This window comes from Oryzias latipes, chromosome 5 (assembly GCF_002234675.1).
Source record: "Oryzias latipes chromosome 5, ASM223467v1".
Taxonomy (NCBI): Eukaryota; Metazoa; Chordata; class Actinopteri; order Beloniformes; family Adrianichthyidae; genus Oryzias; species Oryzias latipes.
Genome location: NC_019863.2, coordinates 19,335,176 through 19,354,995, shown reverse-complemented (window position 1 = coordinate 19,354,995; position 19,820 = coordinate 19,335,176). Strand labels below are relative to the sequence as shown.

Genomic DNA, 19,820 nt, shown 5'->3' with positions numbered 1-19,820 from the left:
CAGGCGTTCTTTCCGATTACTTTTGTCCATGTAAACGCAGCTAGTGATAAAGACCAAGTTGTGTTTGAGAAGGGTAGTTGAAGTTGTGGTAACCCCACCACACACATACATATCCCCTCCCCCAGAACACAATAGGCTTCTCCCAGCCCCCGTGAGTCCCATTATGGTTCCAGCAGCGGGGTGACTCCTCAAAGAGCTTCTTATCAGAGAGCTACGCTCTTCATCCAGAAACTTCAGGTAGAACTAGAACTTTCAAAGTTTAACTAAATCCAACACATCCACACAACAGAACACGCACGTTCCTTTTGTCTTTTAACTATGATTACGCTGTTTTTTAGCCAGAATCCCAAACACCTGTCATTTTCTAGGGCATAATTTCTGCAGAGCAGCAATAGTTCATTAGAAATTTGTCTCAGAGTTGTGGGCGGGACCGTTGGCACGGAGCAACCCTACGCCGCCTGCCCCTCCCAGTTGCTGAGAGCTTATGGTACACCCTGTATATTTTCTACGCCACACAAAAGTTGGGTTGTTTTTTGTTTTCAAGCAGCATTTTTTTTTCTGTTCCTAATTCACGATTTGAATAAAGAAATACTCAGCAATGCAATTTTCAGCGTAATTTTCTCAGTTTATCTCCTCCATCATCCGAAAAGGTTTTAATCGCAGTCTTTACTGAACTACAAAAGAAATGATGAAAATAAAGTTTACACAAATGTGATGCCACTTCAGTACCTGATATATTGCTAAAATATTCAGATGTTAATATGTGGAAACCCTTAAATAAATCTGAATTACAGGTAAATGGAAACAGTAAAAACTTGAGTATTTAATACTTTGTACCCTTTCCCACAGGACTGTGGGCTAAAATGAGCTAAATTATTTTACATGGAAACAGTTAAGACACAGAAATCTCCACCTTTAACCAATCAAAGCAACTACACCTTTGATGAGCTGAAAAGCATCAAAAAACCCTGTTTGCTTTGCTCTGACTTGCTCCTCTGAGGTGTAGCTGCTCTTTCCCAAACCACAGTTACCTGAACCTCTGAGCCTCCACATCTGCAAAACTACTGCCAGGTTTTAGCAGGTGCCTTTGAAGCTGGCCATTCTTTTATCTGATTAAACACTCACATGGACTTGAAGTTTTCCACTTTACTGCAGAGATGTGGGAACTTTTCCTTAGGAACATCCTCAGACCTTCTTTTTCCTCCTCCTCCAAAAAAGAAAAAAACAGATTTTCTTCCAGGATATGCAACCTTGACAGCCCACGCACCTCCCGTAAACCTACTTTAATCAAAGCATGGCTAAAGAACCTGAGCCTGAGATTCTACTTTGATCTGGAACGCTTCCAGTGAACCAGAAGAATCAAAGTATGATCAGAAGCAAAAATATCACAGTTTTTTTTTGCTACCTTAATTAGCACAAGAGACATTGATATTGGACAAAGGTAACCCAGTCATGCCTGAATTTATTTAGTATTAAAAAAATTAGGCCTGCACAATATACCGCAAATTTATCATTATCACTGTGCAATATGCATGTCACAAAAGACAGCGAAAATTGCAATAAATGGTTACCTTAAATGTGCTTAAACAATCTAATGGCAACTTATATGGCAACAAATAAATCCCTTTATGCATTTTACCAATCAGATGGACCCCTTCACGTTGATGACCAATCAGATGGAGCCCTGTTATGTTAGATGTTCGCCGACATTTGGAGTATAATTTTTAAATTGTAACAATGGAATGGGAATGATGTTTTTGGTTGTTTTGCCCTTTGTTTATATACCGCAAATTATATCGTTATCGCAATATTAATCACCAATTTCACATATCGCAAGTTTTCCTCTTATCGTGCAGCCCTTAAAAAAATATAAAGTGGTGTCCTGGATTACACGGTGCAAATAAGTTATTTCATGAATGAGTTAAAATCAGATCACCTGCTCTTTCAAAAAAGTTGTTACTAGTTGTTTTTACTGATTTGAGATAAAAGCAGTAGGAATTTTTCTGAATTTAGCACTGTTGGTTCTTGATCAGAGGTTGCAGCACGTTTAACCTTTGTGCTATCTTAGATGACCCCACCCTTCCATTGACGTGTTCTCCCTACCATGACAAAGGTGGAAAGATTTCATGTAATCCATGGACACCAGTGAAGATCACAAATCATTGAAGGAAAATGGTTCAGCGCACTGTCTAGTGGGTCTAGATGACCCAACTCCCAATGTTAAAGTGCCTAGGATAGCACAAGGGTTACAGATCTGTAGAACAGCACCTGAAGACAAAAGAACTGGTAATAAGGAGCACACATGTATGACCAACAAGAGGAAAAATGGCACTATAAAAAGTTATGGGTCCAAAACATCTCTTGGAGAACTGGAGGCTTAATGGTCAACAACCCACCATGAATCATCAAAGTGTGACAAAAAAAGAGCTGCTTTCAGACCCACATCAGAGCTGGACCGTAACAAAACCTCGAAGGACGATGAAAGTCGAGGAAGCAGAGGGGTTGTGATTGAGATTCTGCGTGGAGTCTGATAAAGCACAGACGATGCAGGAGTCTTCAAAGGAACAAGGACACGGGCAGCAGAGCTCTTCCCCTTCATGGCTCTCTTGTCTTTTTCTGACTTCAGAGCATGAGAAGAACAAACTGCCGTCATAAAAACAGAGGGCGACTAAATGACATGATTTGATTATATAGCTGTGTTTGCAGGCGGAGTCCCAGACGCCCCGAAAGTCACCTTGTCTGTGTGAGGCAGAAAGACAGAGGTGGACTCTGCAAGGTTTTTATCCGCCAGCTGCTTCATGCTGTGATACCAAACAAAAGAAAAAGGAAAACACGGTATTATCTCTGTCTTCATCTCCAGAATGACGGAGGAACATTTCTCAAAGGAAAACAGAACAACCTTTCAGCTGTCGTTAAGCTCTTAGTTACGTTAGCCTGATCAAACCCATATTAATAAATTCACAAATAAAATTGAGAGGATGAAAATATTCTTTCACTTTTACTTTTTTTTTTGTTAAAGTTTCCAATTTTTAGGTTTAAGTGCATGCAGCTGGAAAACTGCCAGAGAACGTGTGAACAGTTGACCCACCGACAGCAGCAAGTACTACTCCAGTGCTGACGGTCAGCTCTTCCCCAGCTGCCCCAGCATGGGAACAGCCCACTGCCTACAGATCCCTCACAGGATCCAGGAGGGAAGGATTAGGAGAACAAAAACCAACAGCAGCGAGGAAGGAGGATCAGACGTTCATTTATGTAACCAAGGTCAGCTAGAGGAAAAACAGAAAGACCACAAAGCAGGAGGGGTATTGCAGGGCAGGGAGGTATGAAAACAAGGGTTTGAGGTCTGGCATGGAGGGGGCAGCAGCAGTTTTAAATAGCAGCTCGCCGAGGAGGAATGTGAAGCCGATGTGCTGCAAGTCCAAGTCCACGAGGCACTGCAGTTCAGCTAAGGTGACTCCGTTTAAAAACAACAAAAGACAAGTTTAAGACAAGAGCCAGACAAACAAGAAGAGCATCCCATCTTCTGACATTCTCAACCTGTCCAAACCTGCAAAAAGGCTTCATGAAGGACTATGGTGGGCCATGCGTGGCTCAAAGCTTCACACCTGTTGTCCTCCAGCATCTTTGAAGTCTCATCACTGATCCTTTCTGTGTGCATAAACTTTCAGGTTTTTCCCCAAAGCACTCGTAAGCGCAGATGAAAAAAGGAAATGTTTCAGACAAACACCTGGTGTCTTCTTGTTTCAGTAAGGTCTCAGTAAGATTTTTTAATGACTGAGGTTACACTTAGACCGGAAAGCTCCTACCAGAGTACATCTAAGACCAAAATTTGCTTATTATTTGGCTGATGGGATGGCTTCATTATGTGTTCTTGGAAAAATTTTCCTAACCATGCCAGGTTAGAGCAGTGTTTTTCAACCAGTGTGCCGCGGCACACTAGTGTGCCGTGGGAGATGGTCAAGTGTGCCGTGGAAAATTGCCCTCATTAACTGATCTAACGGATCATTAACGGATCTGCTGTGATTACTAAATGTTTACCTATAGCTAAAAGGTACTTTTACAATGCCAGCTTTGATTGGCACCAAAGTTTGTTGCTTTGGATAGTCTGCTGCCCTGCCCTGGTGCAAATCAAACATGAGAATCCTGGTCCCCTTGAGTGCCCTTTAAGTACATGCATCGACCAACCACGCAGCCTAGGCCTGCACCATAAATTCATTCATTGCCATCAGACTTGAAGTATTTAACAAATAAAACTGAGCCCTTTATGCATTTGACTAATCACATTGTTGAGCTGTTTCATGTTAGATGCCTGCCTCCCATGTAGACGTGGGCAAATTGGAGTACAATTTATGATGACTTATATTTAAACAAACCTGTCGTAGTGAAGCGGAAATGATGTATTTGTTTGTTTTACTTTTTTTTAATGTATCGCAAGTCCTATTGTCGTCGCAATACTGATCACAGATCACAAGTTTTCCTGATTTCGTGAAGCCCACCAAACCAAAACGACAACAACATGATGCTTAAGACAGACCATAAAGGAAAACATAAGCGCGCTTTACTAACATAGTTCTATCATCTACAAGTTGCTCTGTTTTCCTTTGTTGGTACATGATAAACCCATGAAAAGTGTATAACCTGTGTGTTATCCAGGCTCAGCCTCTGATCTTCATGGGCAATGCGAGCACAGGACAGGAAAGATCTGACCCTCCTCTTTGTTTACTTTCTTCAGAGTTTATTCAAATTAGGTTTTGTTTTACTGCAAACCTGCGGAATCAAGCCTCCATATGATCCAAAATGCAGGTCTCATTTTTATCTGACAATATAAAAAAGGCACGGTTTAATTTAGATTGTGACTCTGACACAGTTTTTCCTTGTCAAAAACCTCATTTGTTGGTCACTTTCATAAAACTATCTCTGTAAATGCTTCAGACCTTGATTAAACACCCAGTGGCTGGACTTGTCTCCAATTAAAAACAAGGTATTCATTTCCCAAGAAGAAGTTCTTCTGTCATCCTGATGTCTGAGCAGGAACGCCTCCCAGCTTCAGTGCTTTGGTTTTTAAACTGAACAGGACGACAGCAGAGCAGGTCTGCAGTCCATTCGTTCATTACAATGACATCAACACCAATCAGTTCAGGGAAATCTTCCAAACCAGCGTGAATCCAACATCAATCAGCTTCTGATCAATGAGGTGTTTCATTGATCATCGGACCAGCATGTGCGAGGGCAGCTGTGGGTCTTTGCAGATGGACTCATCGGTGACTGTAAAATTTCTGAAACAGAAATGAGCCACAGATCCGATCAGAGTGTGTCTGCCCCCCAGGACCGGAGGTCGGGGGTGAGTATAGTGGGTTAGTGTGTCGCCCCTGATTGATCTGCAGCATAATGAACATCAATCTATGCTGGAGGGGGCAGTGAGCACACCGAGGTGCCCGACTGGACTTCATTCACTGTCTGAGCCTCGTCTGACACTTCTGAAATGGCTCCAACCACTCATGAATCATTGATTCTCCATAGAGGAACTGCAGAAGGAGAGCAGAACTTTCAACAGTGAAGGGGAGGGGGGAGTCTGAACAGAGGCCTGCTTCATGTTTAGGTCTTTCAAAGGTGCAGAGGTGGAGCATTTGCTCTCCGTTCTGGTGACCTCAAGTCTTTTTTTTATGACTGCGTCACTGCGGGTTAACGACCTGCGGGTCTGTGTGAGTTTAGCGGTTCTGACCCGTGCAGCAGATTCTGAGTACACAAAACAGATTCTCTGTGAGATTCCCCACCACAACCACGTCCAAACACAGCCAGAAAAACATTTTCTGTTTCTGCAGAACAAACAGAACTTGAGAGAGGTTCTGCACACTGATTAACTGTGCAGCAGTATAGCTTTCAGGGCCCATTTGGACCCTGGAAGGACTTTAAAAACGTAAATGTGTTGAAAGCTCCACCACCTTTAATGCTGTTAACACAGTTCAGAGGTCAAAAAACCTCACTGAGAGGTCTGTACACGGATTACAGAACCCTGTGACCTCTGACCCCAGCAGGAAGCGTTAGGCTGCCCTGCAGCAATTTTGAATGAAATGTAAAGAATGAATAAAGATAAGTAAAATGTGACTTTGTGAATTGGAATTGAATTGATTCAGAATCAGCAATAACAACCATCCCTAATCCCAAACACAGTATCATCTGGGCTTTATTGGTTATAAATGTAACCATGACAACAAAGTTCTAAAACTATTCTGACTGATTTACTGATCAATTTTTACAGACTGGTTTCAATTCAAAGTCTCAGCGATGGAAGCGTTTTATGTGCTTCCATGAGCCAATCACAGCAGGTCTGGAATAAAGGGATTTTTTTTTTGTTCAAAACACCTGATTTGGCCCAAGAACAGATTCTAGTGAGACGCATTAAACAACAGTTCAGAAAGCAGCAAAGATCACAAACGGCTGAACCAGTGGAAATAATCCAACTGGACCTGAACATCTGAACATTAAAGACACCACGACTACAGCAACATCCGCTGTTCCACGTCAGTTCACTTGCAGCTGAGGCTTTCCTTATAGCTCACATTTTGCAGAAATCGTCATGATCAAACTTTACGATCAGAGGCGGATTCCAAGAGATCTTTGCATTTTAGGCTGTCGTTTACTTCATAGTTTCAGGATTTTAAACTTCAAGCGTGCCAACAATGAAAGTGCTAAAGAAAAAGAAGGCAGCTCTGTCACAGAGAAGAGTTGGGAGCATCACTGACAAAAACAGCAGCTTCATCGTCACTAACTCTCACCCAAACCTGCAGCATGACACACACACAGCAGCAAAAATAAACAGACCTGTGAACTCAAGTGCAATTTGAACAAGCAAAAATGAATTTGATCCCATCCTTTCTAACACTTGATGGCCTCCACTTAACATTTACTCTGTATGTGTTTTATTTCACTCTGCAGAGGCTGCATTTGAATGAGAACCATTTTTGAATTTTCTTTTCAAATACAAATAAACAGTAGTGAAATAAATTAAACACGATAGACTTAGGGAAACCGCTGCAACTATTTCAGTTTTGTGCAAAGATCTGTAATTTACTGTAATTCTGATTTTTCTACCAGTCTAACCTCCCATTTGTCTTTGCTTCTAAAGATTCTATGTTTATGAAAACAGTTGGGATCAAACTCTTTTTAGTCTTTTATTATCATATGATTGACTTTAGCCACTTTACACTAAGCAACAAACCAATGGTAAGTCCAAATAAAAAATATCAACCTTTACTGCTAAAGCTCATTCCTTGGCTTAAATGCTGCAGACTTTCATTATTACCATTGAAGTGGTTTGCTTAAAAAAATCTCAATTACTTTCAAAATGTTCAAACTTTTAAGTTTTGTGAATATTATTTTAAACCTTTTTTTTACTTTAAGGGTTCAACTTAAATCAAATAGTAAAACAGATCTTCAGTAACAGCTGCCCTTTGAGATCCCCAAAACACTAAAACTACTAAAACACACTTATTTTTGATTAGGTTCTGTTTACAGATTTTAATAGAGTATTTTGATCAAATCCAATTTAAGATTTGATCTCACTTTTTTATCTCTTCATTCATTTACAAAAAACTTAGAAAATACTCTAAAAAGATTCAGAAATAAGTGAGACTTATCCGTTTTGAACCTTTTTTACCCTTTTACACATTTTCTAATTTATCATTTTCCATTTCAGTTTTGGGGTTTAAGTGGAGCTTTTTTGTTAAAGTTTTTATTTTTTAGCAAATATTCTCTTTTCGTCATTATAGTCATCACTCAAACCTCCTATTTAACAATTTAGGCTGAGTTAAAAAAAACTTTTAGTTACCAGTTTTCTTTGTCAATTAGGTAAAAAGCTGTTTTAACTATTCATCTTTTTTTAACAAGCAAGAGTTTTTAAGCTAGTTTAGTATTTATCATTTAATTTATAGTTCTAAGTTTTCAGGTTTATTTTGTCCAAACTTACTTGCAAGTTAGCAATACGGTTTTGGTTTTTAGTCGTCTTTTGGACTTTCTTGTTTTTTTCTTGTGTAATTTACAATTCGGTTTTTAAATATACGCAGCATTTTTAACAATGCTCAGCAGTTTTACGTTTCAGTTTTGGCTCCAAGCATTTATTTTGCATTTTTCAAGATAGACATTTTTCTTTTCAATGACAACATTGTCTTTTTAGCCATCTCACAACTAATTTCGAAATTTTAGCCTGTTTAGTAATGTAGCATCTCAGAAATGGCTAGCATTCTGTCGTGGCCTTCAGTCGACTCCGCCAGATTAACATAGCTGCTATTTTCTTATATTTAGTACATTATTTTGCACGTGTTGCTTCTTTTCAGCTTTCGTGCGCTTTTAGCTAAGTTAGCATGCAGCTTTAACCTCACATTGTTGCCTCAGATCTAAAATTCTTGGCATTGTTCAGTATTATCATTGCTGGTTTCAATGCACTCAAAGTTATTGTGCATTTTCTGTTACAAACACCGACAGATACCGGTAATTAAAAAACATTTCTTTTTATTAAACTTTCAGGAAAAATATGAACTATCAACACTGCTGTCATTAAAGTATTTTTTTGGATTCCGACCATTTTTGAAGCAACAATTGTGTCCTCTTCGGTTTCACTTCTACATACCTTTACTCCACAACAAAACTAAAAAATATTCACTTATAAAGAAAGCTTTACTTTTTTCCCAGCAGCATTAGCTTTCCTCCCACCTCAAATGAAGTGAGAGGGTCTCAGATGTCCCAGGACGGCCGGTCCGTCATCGCAGTCCTGCAGCCAGTCGGAAACTTCAGCACGCCTGTCCTGCATTCGTCTTTGGCCTTCCATAGAAACCCTCCCCCTTTCCCACAGCAGATCCCTCCCCAAGAGCATTCAAATGGAGTTGAGGGGGGGTGAGTCGATTTAGAGGGACCTGTCCTGAGAAAAGGGCGTTTCTACGGAAACTGAGTATTCATTCTTCCCCAGCAGCTTTCAGGGCTGCCACTTGGCGACAGTTTACTGGCCGGGCTTCAAAATGCTGCTTTTATGCTTCGGATTCACTACACGCATGCACACACAAGTAAAAAAAAAAACAGGCTCTCATGCCATCAAGAAACTCAAGAAACTGCAGTGAAGGCTCCCTGAAGGACATTCAGTTTCCATCGTATTGCATAAAAACCCAAAACAAGGAAAAATAGCAACTTTCCAGCACCTGCAGGTCTCCATGCACCAAAGGGAACTTCTTTAAGACGCCATACCTTATCAGAAGAACCAGGTGACCACCTTAATCAGATGGACCATCATCTAGTCTCACAGATGGAAGGCGCTAACCCCAGCCACACCCACTCACCTGTCCTTCAGCTGATCCACTCCGCCATCAGCACCAGCTGTTTTCCAGAGGAAAAAAAGCCCTCTTTAATCTCAACATCCCCCTCCTCTACTCCAACCGGCACGTCCAGAGACTCCCACCTTTGTGTGATAAGCTCTGGTTGGCTCCTCCCTAACAAAGGGCACAAAGAAGGGGGAGGCAGCCCCACCCTGCCCCCACCTCTGTCTACCTTAGAGACAAGTGCATGCAAAAACATGCAAACTGAAAACAGTCCGGCACGTCTGAGGAGTGTGTATGCGCTCATGGAACAAGTGAAACATCAACCCTAGAAACGTCCTAAAATCCAGTTTACAACATTTGAGGGGGGAATGAAAAAACCAAGAACATAAGTTTTCAAAGCTTTTTTCCAATTACAATCATTTTTTAATGTTTTAAAAGTTTGCCTTTTATTGATTTGAAGACCTGAGTAAAAATTATAATTTTTTGATCTGTTTTAAAACATTTATAGTGGCCTTTTAATAATGATTACGCCGCATTTTTCTCATAATGAAGAACATATAGCTGCATTTTCTGAGTATTTCTTTATTCTGGAGCAGATTGAAACAGGCAGTTTGAAAAAGTTCTCATTTGTAATGCAGTGGGCCAAAATCTCACTGCTCCACTCCATTCTGATGCATCCACTTGCAGACAAATAGATCCATGTACGTCTTTTTTTCCTCTCGTTTTAGCTGGCATCTGGCTCAACTGTACAGCTGGATAGCTCCTTAATTGCTCGCCATTTTTGTTTCACCTGTAATGTTAGGTTAGGGTTGTGAGGGGCTGTAAGATCCCGGTAGAGAGAGCGTACTAAAAAGGGATGATGCAATATCAGTGGAGGCTTACTTCAGTGCCAATTGTCTGGCCCACAACTTAAAGCTGAATTTCTGATAAAAAGCCGCCGCTCAGCAAAAAATTCGTTTAAAAAAAATAAATTACAGGGTTTTTGATTTTGGCTAAAAACGGCATAACCCTCATTAAAAGAACACTATGAACGCTTTTACAAAAGATCAAAATGTAGTTGAAGTGGGACTTTAGCAATGCATTAAAATAATGTATACAGCAACATTCATGACTGGTCCTGATAAAACACGCGTGGCCCTTTTTAGTTAAAATTTGAGAAGTTTAGCTGCACAGCTAGATCTACCAGTTTAATGATGGCAGCAGGGCGGCTGCAGAGGCGGCTGCAAGACCAGTGGTTCAGCAAACCATGCAGATACAGCTTTCATTCATATCATTATGTTGCGTTAGGAACATTACAATCTTTCATTTAAATGATGACAGTAGATTGATCTTTGCATAAAGGCCTGTTTTTACCTAATTAACATTTATAGTTGAACTCCTTTTAGGAACTTACTGTCAGTATATTTAGCGCTAAGCTCCGACTTTACCTGGTTCTGCTTTTCGGAACATTCTAATATATTTCTGGATTTTACTTCTGCAACAACAACAAAGTAAATAACATACATCTCAGCTGCTCTAAGGATCAGATGCACAGCAGGAAAAAGCAGCTACCGCCACGATTTAAGTTCATAATGAGAGCTCAGTAGGTTTGGATGTGCATTAAACAGAAGAGAGGATTAAAGCTGGGGATGAGGCGTAAGAGTTTTACGGTTTCACAGCAGGTCTGCGTGTGTGTTTGCGTCTCATTCTTCAATGGAGATCTCGTCTTCTCATGCAGAGCATTGCCCCAAAGCTCCTCCACTCTCTGTAGCCCTGAGGGCCTTCCAGAGACCCCAGCTTCATTCACGCACAAAGGAAAAAATGGAAATGATCCTAGAGAATGTGGATGAATGAATGAAGACGGATGAAACTGAATGGAGTGCCAAGGGTTGAATCAGGAGGGAAAATGGTCAACCAGGGCACAAAAATCTAAGTTCTAATGAAACCCACACATTTGGTAGTGAAATGAGCTTTTTGAATGTCTGAGTTGAGATACATGTAGACTTTTTAAGCCCCTTTTCCACCAAGCTGTATCTAGTTCTAGTCTGGAAGGCTGACTTAGCATCCCTTCTTTGGCTAATCACTGCCTAAGCTTGGACTCGTAGCTCTGAAAACTGCTTCTCAACAGGCACCAACCGGCTGGCCCAGAGTAATAACCCCTTCATGATGGTTAGGCCAACAGTTGGAGGCGGAGTTACAGTTGAAACACAGAATCTCATTCTTCAGAAGATGTTGTATGTTTGGCCTTTGAGACGCCAAATCACCTGGAAAGAAACAATCCTTATTTTTCTATAACAATAAAGTGCAGACAAACGAATAGATAATGTAATGACTTGACATTTTAGGCACCAAAGAGGAACGAGCCAAAACGTGAACTAAAACCAGTTCACTTTTGGTAGAAAGGAGAATTTGAAGCAGTTTCGAAGAGAAAAACATAAGAATGTTGTTGTTTCACATCCAAGTTTTAAGATGGACGGGAAGGATAGTAGTTCCAGTGGTTTGAGTTGAAGGGCAAATGCAACACGGCACAAATGAAGAAAAAGGAGTCTTAAATAAAACTAGAATAATCAAATGGCTTACAATTTTGGGTTCCCGAAGTGTTAACACCTGATCCACACAGACAAACTGGAAGTAAAACATTCTTTGCCTTATTATATTCACTAAATTGCAAAATTCAAAAATGGACAGAAAGCATGCACAGCAATGTTGAGAGTGAAGAAAACCCTCTGCTCCTTTACTGCACAGGAAAAGCACTAATGACGTACTTTCTGTAGACACGGGTATATTTTATGCAGACATCTTACGAGTCTGTTGCTTAAAGAATATTATTAATGATTACCGCCGTCTTTCACTATGTAGACAACCCTCAACACGCATCAACCCAATATCAATGGCTTTGATCAATAGTTTATTTTTTAATTCACACTCTTCCTTCATGTTTTCTCTTTCAAAATAAGTTTATTTTAATCATCTAGCTGCTCTGTTGTGCCTCTCATTTTAATGACCGTCATAAGAGTGAACTAAATTATTAACACCATGTTTTCATTTCGAGTTTACTGGTCAATAATAGGTCACATGGCTGTGACGTCAGTGTTACCATGAAGTGATGCTCCAATTCCAGATCCATGAGTGGGTCAGTTGTGACGCACTCTGGACTTTTGCCAGAGCTCCACGTAAATCCCTTAAAAGCATGACATGCACATTACATATGTGTTAATGGTGGGAGTCCGAAAAAAAGGCCTTTGTACTCCTCACAGTGTGGTTCATGCTCACAGAGCAAAGGATTCTGGGTAGACCGCATCTTTGCTTCAACTGCGACCTTATGCAAACACACCTGCCTCATTCATGAGGCAACAATGAAAACACACAAACACACACTCTGAACCCAATCACCAACACACTGCAACAAGTCAATGATTCACTTATGCGGCGTCATTTCAACAGTTGTGCATTCCTGAACTGCATGGTTGAATATGCATCAGACTGCACATACAATGAAGGCCATGGGATTTTTAAACCCTATAGCACAGATGACAAGCAGAAAAACTCAGGGCCTTCATCCTGTCTGGCACGCGGCTTAGCCTTTGTGTCTGCTTGGAAATGTAATTAGCAGCAACTGGAGCATGGCTTATATTGGTGGGCATGTGTCCACCTTCAGCTGCATTCAGGTGCACGAGCCCAGCAGAAGAACAAGAATCAAAGGTCGTCTTAGCAGCAGATCTGCTCCATGGTAAACGGGAGGCAGCATCTCCAAAGTGCCAGGCACAAAGGCAAAGGCAGAAGAGGAGTGCGCCCCCAGCCCAATGTCTCACCGAACTGTGTTGGTGCTGCTGTCTTCAGCAGGAGTTACAGCCTTTTTAAAACCTAAAAGTGTTTCTGGAAACAATTCACCAAAGGTTTTCATCGCTTTCATGTGGATTCATTCGGATCAGGATATTCTGTTAGGCATCTTCCTCTGTGATAATAATAAAAAAAATCCCCCTTCATCTGTTTTTTTCTCCCTCACAGCACAAAGAAAAACCTCCTGAAAAAAATTCACGCAGTTCCAACAGGTTCTCATTTGAGGGGCGCTATTGTCCAAAACAAGCTATACTAAGCTACACAAAGGTTTTATTTCTTTGAAAACAATACAAGCAATAGAAAGAAAACAAGCTAGTCTCACTAAATGAGATAAAAAGCACATGGACCTTCTTTCAAACTCCCACTTTTTTGGGCCATTTTTTTCTTTGCAATACACACAGTTGGCGTCATTTGCTTCCTTGAGTTTGTTTTTTACTCTCTTTAGTCTGTGAAAAGTCTCTCTGTATTCACTCTGAAGTTCCTGCGCAGGTAAGCAGAGACGCTTATTCTACAGAGGACCAGGGTTCAGGCGAGGTTTCACACCTGCCACACAAAATGGATTACCAGAAAAAAGCAGCTCTGGATGAAACCAAGACAAAACCTGCAAGAATGAAATCTCCCCAACTGCAGTTTTGTGTCAAACACAAATACATATGTGAAGTATCAAAATGTTCTTTTTGTGAGATGAGCCAGAAATGAACTGTTGAATGTAAAAACTTTTTAAAATAAGGAATGTATTCACCTAAATTCATCTGTACAGTACTGATGCTTCTCCTGAACTAATTTCTCCCAAAGTCTGAGTGCAAATGTTTCATCACCCAAACAGTAGGGGGCAGTATGCACTCTTTTCATTGATTTACCATCCATCAATAAATAAGAGAAGAAAAACCTGTGGGTTTGGAGGAGGAAAAAAAGTGTTTTAGGTTTTTCACAATGGTCATGCTTGTAGGGCACGATGTTGTTTGAAGTTTGAGTTCTAAATGGAGCCGTTTTGGGCTGATGAAAGTCATCGTGGGGTGTTACGTATTTTTACAACTTAGCTTTGGGGTAATCATGCCTTGGCACGTCAAATGATCACAGCAAATGTCCACTAAACTGTGCTGTGGACCAATCCTGCCAGCCGGCAGCAGTGGTCTACAGTGGACCAATTATGTGAATTCAGCAGAAATCCCCTGGTTGCCTCCAAGCACAAAACAGACTCATCATAGCACCCATATAAACCTGACCGTGGTTGTAAACATACTTGGGTGCAAATTACAACTTGGAGTGGCCTTTCATGATGACAAGAGTGAAGTAAACTTTGACAAGGAATTATCTGAGCTCCTTGTCAAAGTTTGCGTCACTCTTGTGCAGTCTGATATGAACAGGTTTAGGTGCTTTTTCAAATAAAGAAAAAGTGCAGATCATTTTCATGACTCTTTATTACAGGGGGTTTAAATTCTTTTTTATTTTCCCAATTTCAATGTGAGAAGAACTTTTATTTAATCTTGTTTTTTGTGAATTCAAGAGGATGTTCTTTGAATTTTATCTTTTATTTAAAAAGTTAAAAAAGAAAGTAAATAATGGCATTCACAGTGAATTATCCCCTATTGTATTTGGGATAAATTTTAGACCTGTTTTTCTAGACTTATAAAATGTGATTTATTTCCATCTATTAAAATCCTGTCTTTGACAAACCCTCCACCTGCTGCGATTAAATAGATGAATCTGATGTTCATCCATATGAGCACTAATCCTGTGATTTATGACAGATTATGAATTAATAACCGTCTCTGCTGCAGGCAGACACCAACTGCAGTTTGCTTTGAATAGTCAGAAACAGAATACCAACTTGCACCGATCTTAACTACAAACAAGGAGACAATCTGAATTTTAGCTTCAACAGCTTCAGATTTGGCATCAAGGCATTTAAATATTTACATGTTCAGGGCTGATAATTGCTTCTTCTTGATAAGAGAGAGGATTTTAATCTGTTAAAAGCCCACAGACACATTTAAATAAAAATTAAGTACTAATCTGGGGCTTTCTACCCAACTGTGTTGATGATCTCCCCCAAAATTTGACTTCAATCCTTTCACAAAGACATTTTTGTCTTTACTGAAGCAATAACAACGAGTCAAAAGTGGACAAAACTAACGTAGTTAATGCATCTATTCGCTACGGTTTTCATTTAGGATGTAAGAAAAGCCAAATCAGATCTGAACAAAGCAGGACATCGTTTAACTTGCAAATAAACTAAAATTGAATCTATGTATGGTCGAAGGTTTAGTTTTAGTTGAATTTGGTTTAAAGGAAACAATTTAACACCTGTTGAGGCTAATCATCCAAATATGTCTTCTTTGTATAGTGTAAAAATATCCTGGTGTATCAAACTGTGGGATCAATGCTGGGCTTTGCTTCTTGGTAACTGCTATAAAAGTCTGGCTTATGAAGCAGAAGACGGTGAAGTAAAGTAAAGTAAAGTAAAGTAAAGTAAAGTGAAGAGAAGTGATCGATAAATAAATGACTTACTGGGTTAGTTTTTTTCCTATCAGCTGTTTTTGGACCGCCCTCTTTTCTATCAGGTTTTCTGCTAACTCATTGGTTCCGGTGATCTCTGTTGAGGCTTTTTGCTGAGAACACTCTGCAAATGTTTGTAATACAGGTAAGCTTCAGTGGTGTAGATCCCTGCTGCTCTGTGTGAATAGTTCCCCTCCACATTTTAGCGGATTTAAAGGGCCAACACCATGCTAAATCAGTTTTTTTAGCTTTTAAATGTATTATAATGTTCATTCCTCATGAAGAGAAAGCCCCAAAGTGGTATTTTGATCTGTTCACACATTTCTGAGTATTCCTCTAAAAACCTACTCTCTGAGTCCCAGCCCCCCCAACCCAGGAAAACAAGCAGGTTGTGAGCTGATGCATACCAGTGAGAACAGCCCCTTCCAGGAAGAGTCTGCAGTACCAGCAGCACCCCCAGGCTAACACAAACACCCACTTTCTCTGCAGAGCTAGCTAGTTCATTTTATCTGCACAGTAAGGCAAGGCAAGTTTATTTGTATAGCAAAATTCGTACACAAAGTAATTCAAGGTGCACAGTATGCACATCCATCTTTGCAAAAGTTGGGAAGTTGTTCGTTTCCGTGGGTGAGACGCAGACACGACTTTTGAATGACATCATGAAATGGCGCCTTAGAGATCAAGACCTCTTACTTCTAGGTTGAAAAAGAACCCAGGAAAATAACTTTTACACGTGAAACAAACAGATTGTTAATAAGCATCAGCTTTGTTTACCAGACATTATGCAAAATAGAGACCTTCCATCCTGAGGAAGATTCCTAAAGGGGAAATCCCTTTCTTAACGCACAACTTTCAAATAAAAAGAGCAGCTGGATGAAGGCGGGCTGTTCTTGGCAGGTATTGGAGGTGTAGAGACCTGCTGGCTGCTGAATTGCATCTAAAAACTTAATGACATTTCTCCCATGAGGCAACCAAGCGGCATCCATTGACGCCACAAAAATAAGTAAAAAGTTAGATCCACACCCAGAGCCAGGTAAAGAAGACCTGACAAATGCAACCACATTAACCACAGGGACAAGCCCTTCAGCCAAAGGCAACAGATACTTGACTTACACAAATGCTTCCTGTAAGGTAACATGATGTTCCCATTAGCTTACAACCCCTCAGACCCAAAACCAACATTCTCGTGCATCAAAAATGGTGAGCAACATTGGAGCTATCCAGCCGTACAGTTTTGAGCCAGATGGCAGCTCAGAAAAGGAAAACGAAGACGCACACGGATCTAGTCGTCTGTTTGTGGATGCATCAGAGTAGAGCCTTTCTGATGAGCAGGGAGCTTGTGGTCTGCCTTGTGTATTTTCTACATCACAAATACGAGCTTTTTCAAATGGCATTTTCTCGTCTGCTCCTGATTCACAACAGGAAATGCAATTTTTAATATTCTTTGTGCATGTCCTCCATCATGAGAAACATGCAACAACAAGAACGTGTTAAAAACACCCAAAACAAATATCACTGGAGTGAGTCTTTAAGTTTCACTCGAACATACAGAGATAATCAAAGAGCTGTTAATGAGAGTTAGAAGTGAAATCTACATCCTTGCATGGTTCGAAAATATATTTTTTAATAAGCAAAAATATCCTCCTTCCCATCCACCTGACAGCCTTCATTAAGCAGAGATAAGTCAGGGTGAAGTTCATCCTGACTTAACAGGAATGTTGAACTTTTCAATGACGCTGCAGCACAAAGCTGGGACTATAAATCTGTTTCACTGATGTAGATGTAAGTTAATCACTCGAAACCCATAATGCTGTGGCCACACCTCACCCAACAGACTGAACACAACGGCTTAGTTTGTGCCTCCGAGCAATGAAAGATGAAAGTTAAGCCCCTCCACATTTGCACGCTACAGCAAGCTATTCATGCATCTAACAGCTAGAATAAACATATATTAAAAGAGTTAGTTATTCCAAGGTAAAAAAAAAAACATACATTTTTAAAACATTATTTCTTCTAAAAATAAAATGGAGAATGCATTAATTTATACAAGAATTAAAAATGTGTTTATCCACAATGACTACTTTTGTTATTCCAGTGATGCCAAATAAATGTTAACTGTAAAAACAAAACATCTACAATCAATACTCTGTGTGAAACTAGTCTCAACTCAAACTTTGCTCTGTGGTAAAAATTGACACATAAAAAACTACAATTAAAATACATAAAATAATTATTTTTAAGCCAAAAATATAAATTCACTATTAGTAATGCAAGCAGTCATAAGTGGCATATTTTATTGGAATATTATCTTCTGCAATAGGAAAACATTGTGGAAGAACAACAAGAAAACATAAATACCGTACTCTTTATGTGGGAATAACATTGATGTTGGAATAACAAAGTAACACTTTCAGGAGGATTTAAAGTAAGTGCAAAAACCGCAGCAGACTATACATGTTAGGACAGGGTAAGAGAGAAAAAATTATATATTTAACCCTTGTGCTATCTTAGATACCCCACCCTTACATTGGCGTGTTCTCCCTACCATGACAAAGGTGGATAAAGGTGGAAAGATTTCATGTAATCCAAGGACACCAGTGAAGATCACAAATCATTGAAGAAAAAAGGTTCAGAGCACTGTCTAGTGGGTCTAGATGACCCAACTCCCAACGTTAAAGTGCCTAGGATAGCACAAGGGTTAACTGAATTAAGTGAGAAAATGTCCATTCAAAAAAGTTTGAAGCAATTTCTTGCATTTTTCTAATGTAAACAGACTGTTGAGCTTTAATGTAGGAATTCCTCAACCAAATAAAATCTTGTTGAATCAGTTAGCAAATCAAATGGTAAATTTGAAAATGGAACAGATTCTGTATCTTGGCGGGGAAACCCAGCCCTACAAAAGACTCCATCATACAGCTAAAGGCATCAAAAACTGGAAATATGATGCACATGAATGGAAGAAGTAAAGTCATCATAGAAGGATTCCTGGAACGCCCATTTTTTGGAATGAAAAGAAAAGGAAAAAGCCTCTGAATGATAATTAGTCTAAAACAGGCACACATATTTGTATAATTACTAACCAGGTAAAAAAAAAATTCTTTGCAACAAACGTATTGATTTACTTTAAGACAACACAAAAAGGAAAAAAAATGTAATCATTTTTATGCCATATTAGAGGAAGATACATCTTAATCGTATTACTCGTGTTTGTATATTTTAGAAAAGCTAATTTTCCTCCTTAACCACTGTTTAGATGTGCTTCACTAACAAAAAAGGAAAACATTGATTGTACCAGTGCCTTCAGATTTAAATAAAGTTGTTTTTGAATTGGTTTTGATTATTTGGTTTTGTTTTGATTATTTTAAAAGGTTTGTGTGCGTCTTCCTTGAAGGAGGAGTTTTTTTTTGTCACTTTAATTTTCGCAAACTAATCATCAAAATATAAGGACCAAAAGTTAGTGGACTGTTAAAACCAAATTCATCTGTGCTGCTGGTTATCACAGGTCTCAGTCCACCATCACTGCGGTTCCGCTCTGCTGTGAATGACAAAACGACTTTCCAAGCTTGGAGGAACCCGGTTCTGCTCCTAACTGGTTAGGTCCATGATGGTGGGTCACTTCGACCCGGGACAAGGCGGTCGTCTGCTTTCCAGCAGGGATCGATACGGTGATGAAAACGGAGCAGGGGGACTGAATACGTTCACAACAACAAGCTGCCAGCTTCTCTCCGGCAGGTCGGTTAAAGCTCAGAATGGGAACAAGTGGGAAAACCTGCACGCTGGAGTTTCCCCTGTCAAATGCCAGCAGTCATAAAAAAAAAACACCCGAGGGCTGAAACTCACCGCTCGGTTCCCGCTACTTCAGTACTTGATCCTCAGATGAATGACCCCCCAGACAGACTGGGGAACTTCACTCCTCGAGGTTCGACCAAACAAACCCCGACGCCTCTCCAACTCTGCTCCTGAAAACTTAAACGTTTCCACGCTAGAGTTAAACTTTCTCAACCCCACGAACAGAACCCAGCTAAACCTCCGGGAGAGCCGCTCGGTGAAGTTCCACAGGTCCGGTCACCGTGAACAGCTCTGTGACCCCGCGTGCGTCCGTAAAGCAGCGCAGCAGCCGCGGCTGTATTGAGACTCCGCGCGCCCTGTTCCCCGTGGCGACAAATAGGGGCCTGACCCAAACGTGCTGCGTTCACA

At 40.2% G+C, this 19,820-nt stretch overlaps 1 protein-coding gene across 4 annotated transcripts in view; it reads right to left on the bottom strand.

Annotated features, from left to right (window-relative positions):
• Positions 1-19,776, bottom strand: part of LOC101159664 (plexin-B1) — a 64,618-nt gene extending 44,842 nt beyond the window's left edge. Inside the window, exon 1 of one of the 4 annotated variants that reach the window (XM_011475201.3) lies at positions 19,464-19,776. The gene's annotated coding sequence lies outside the window, so the exon portion shown is untranslated. Of the gene's footprint in view, positions 1-8,677; positions 8,791-19,463 lie in introns of those variants that run through there. The other 3 variants (XM_020703328.2, XM_011475203.3, XM_011475202.3) reach the window with 3 other exon arrangements.
• Positions 19,777-19,820: the final 44 nt, after the last annotated feature.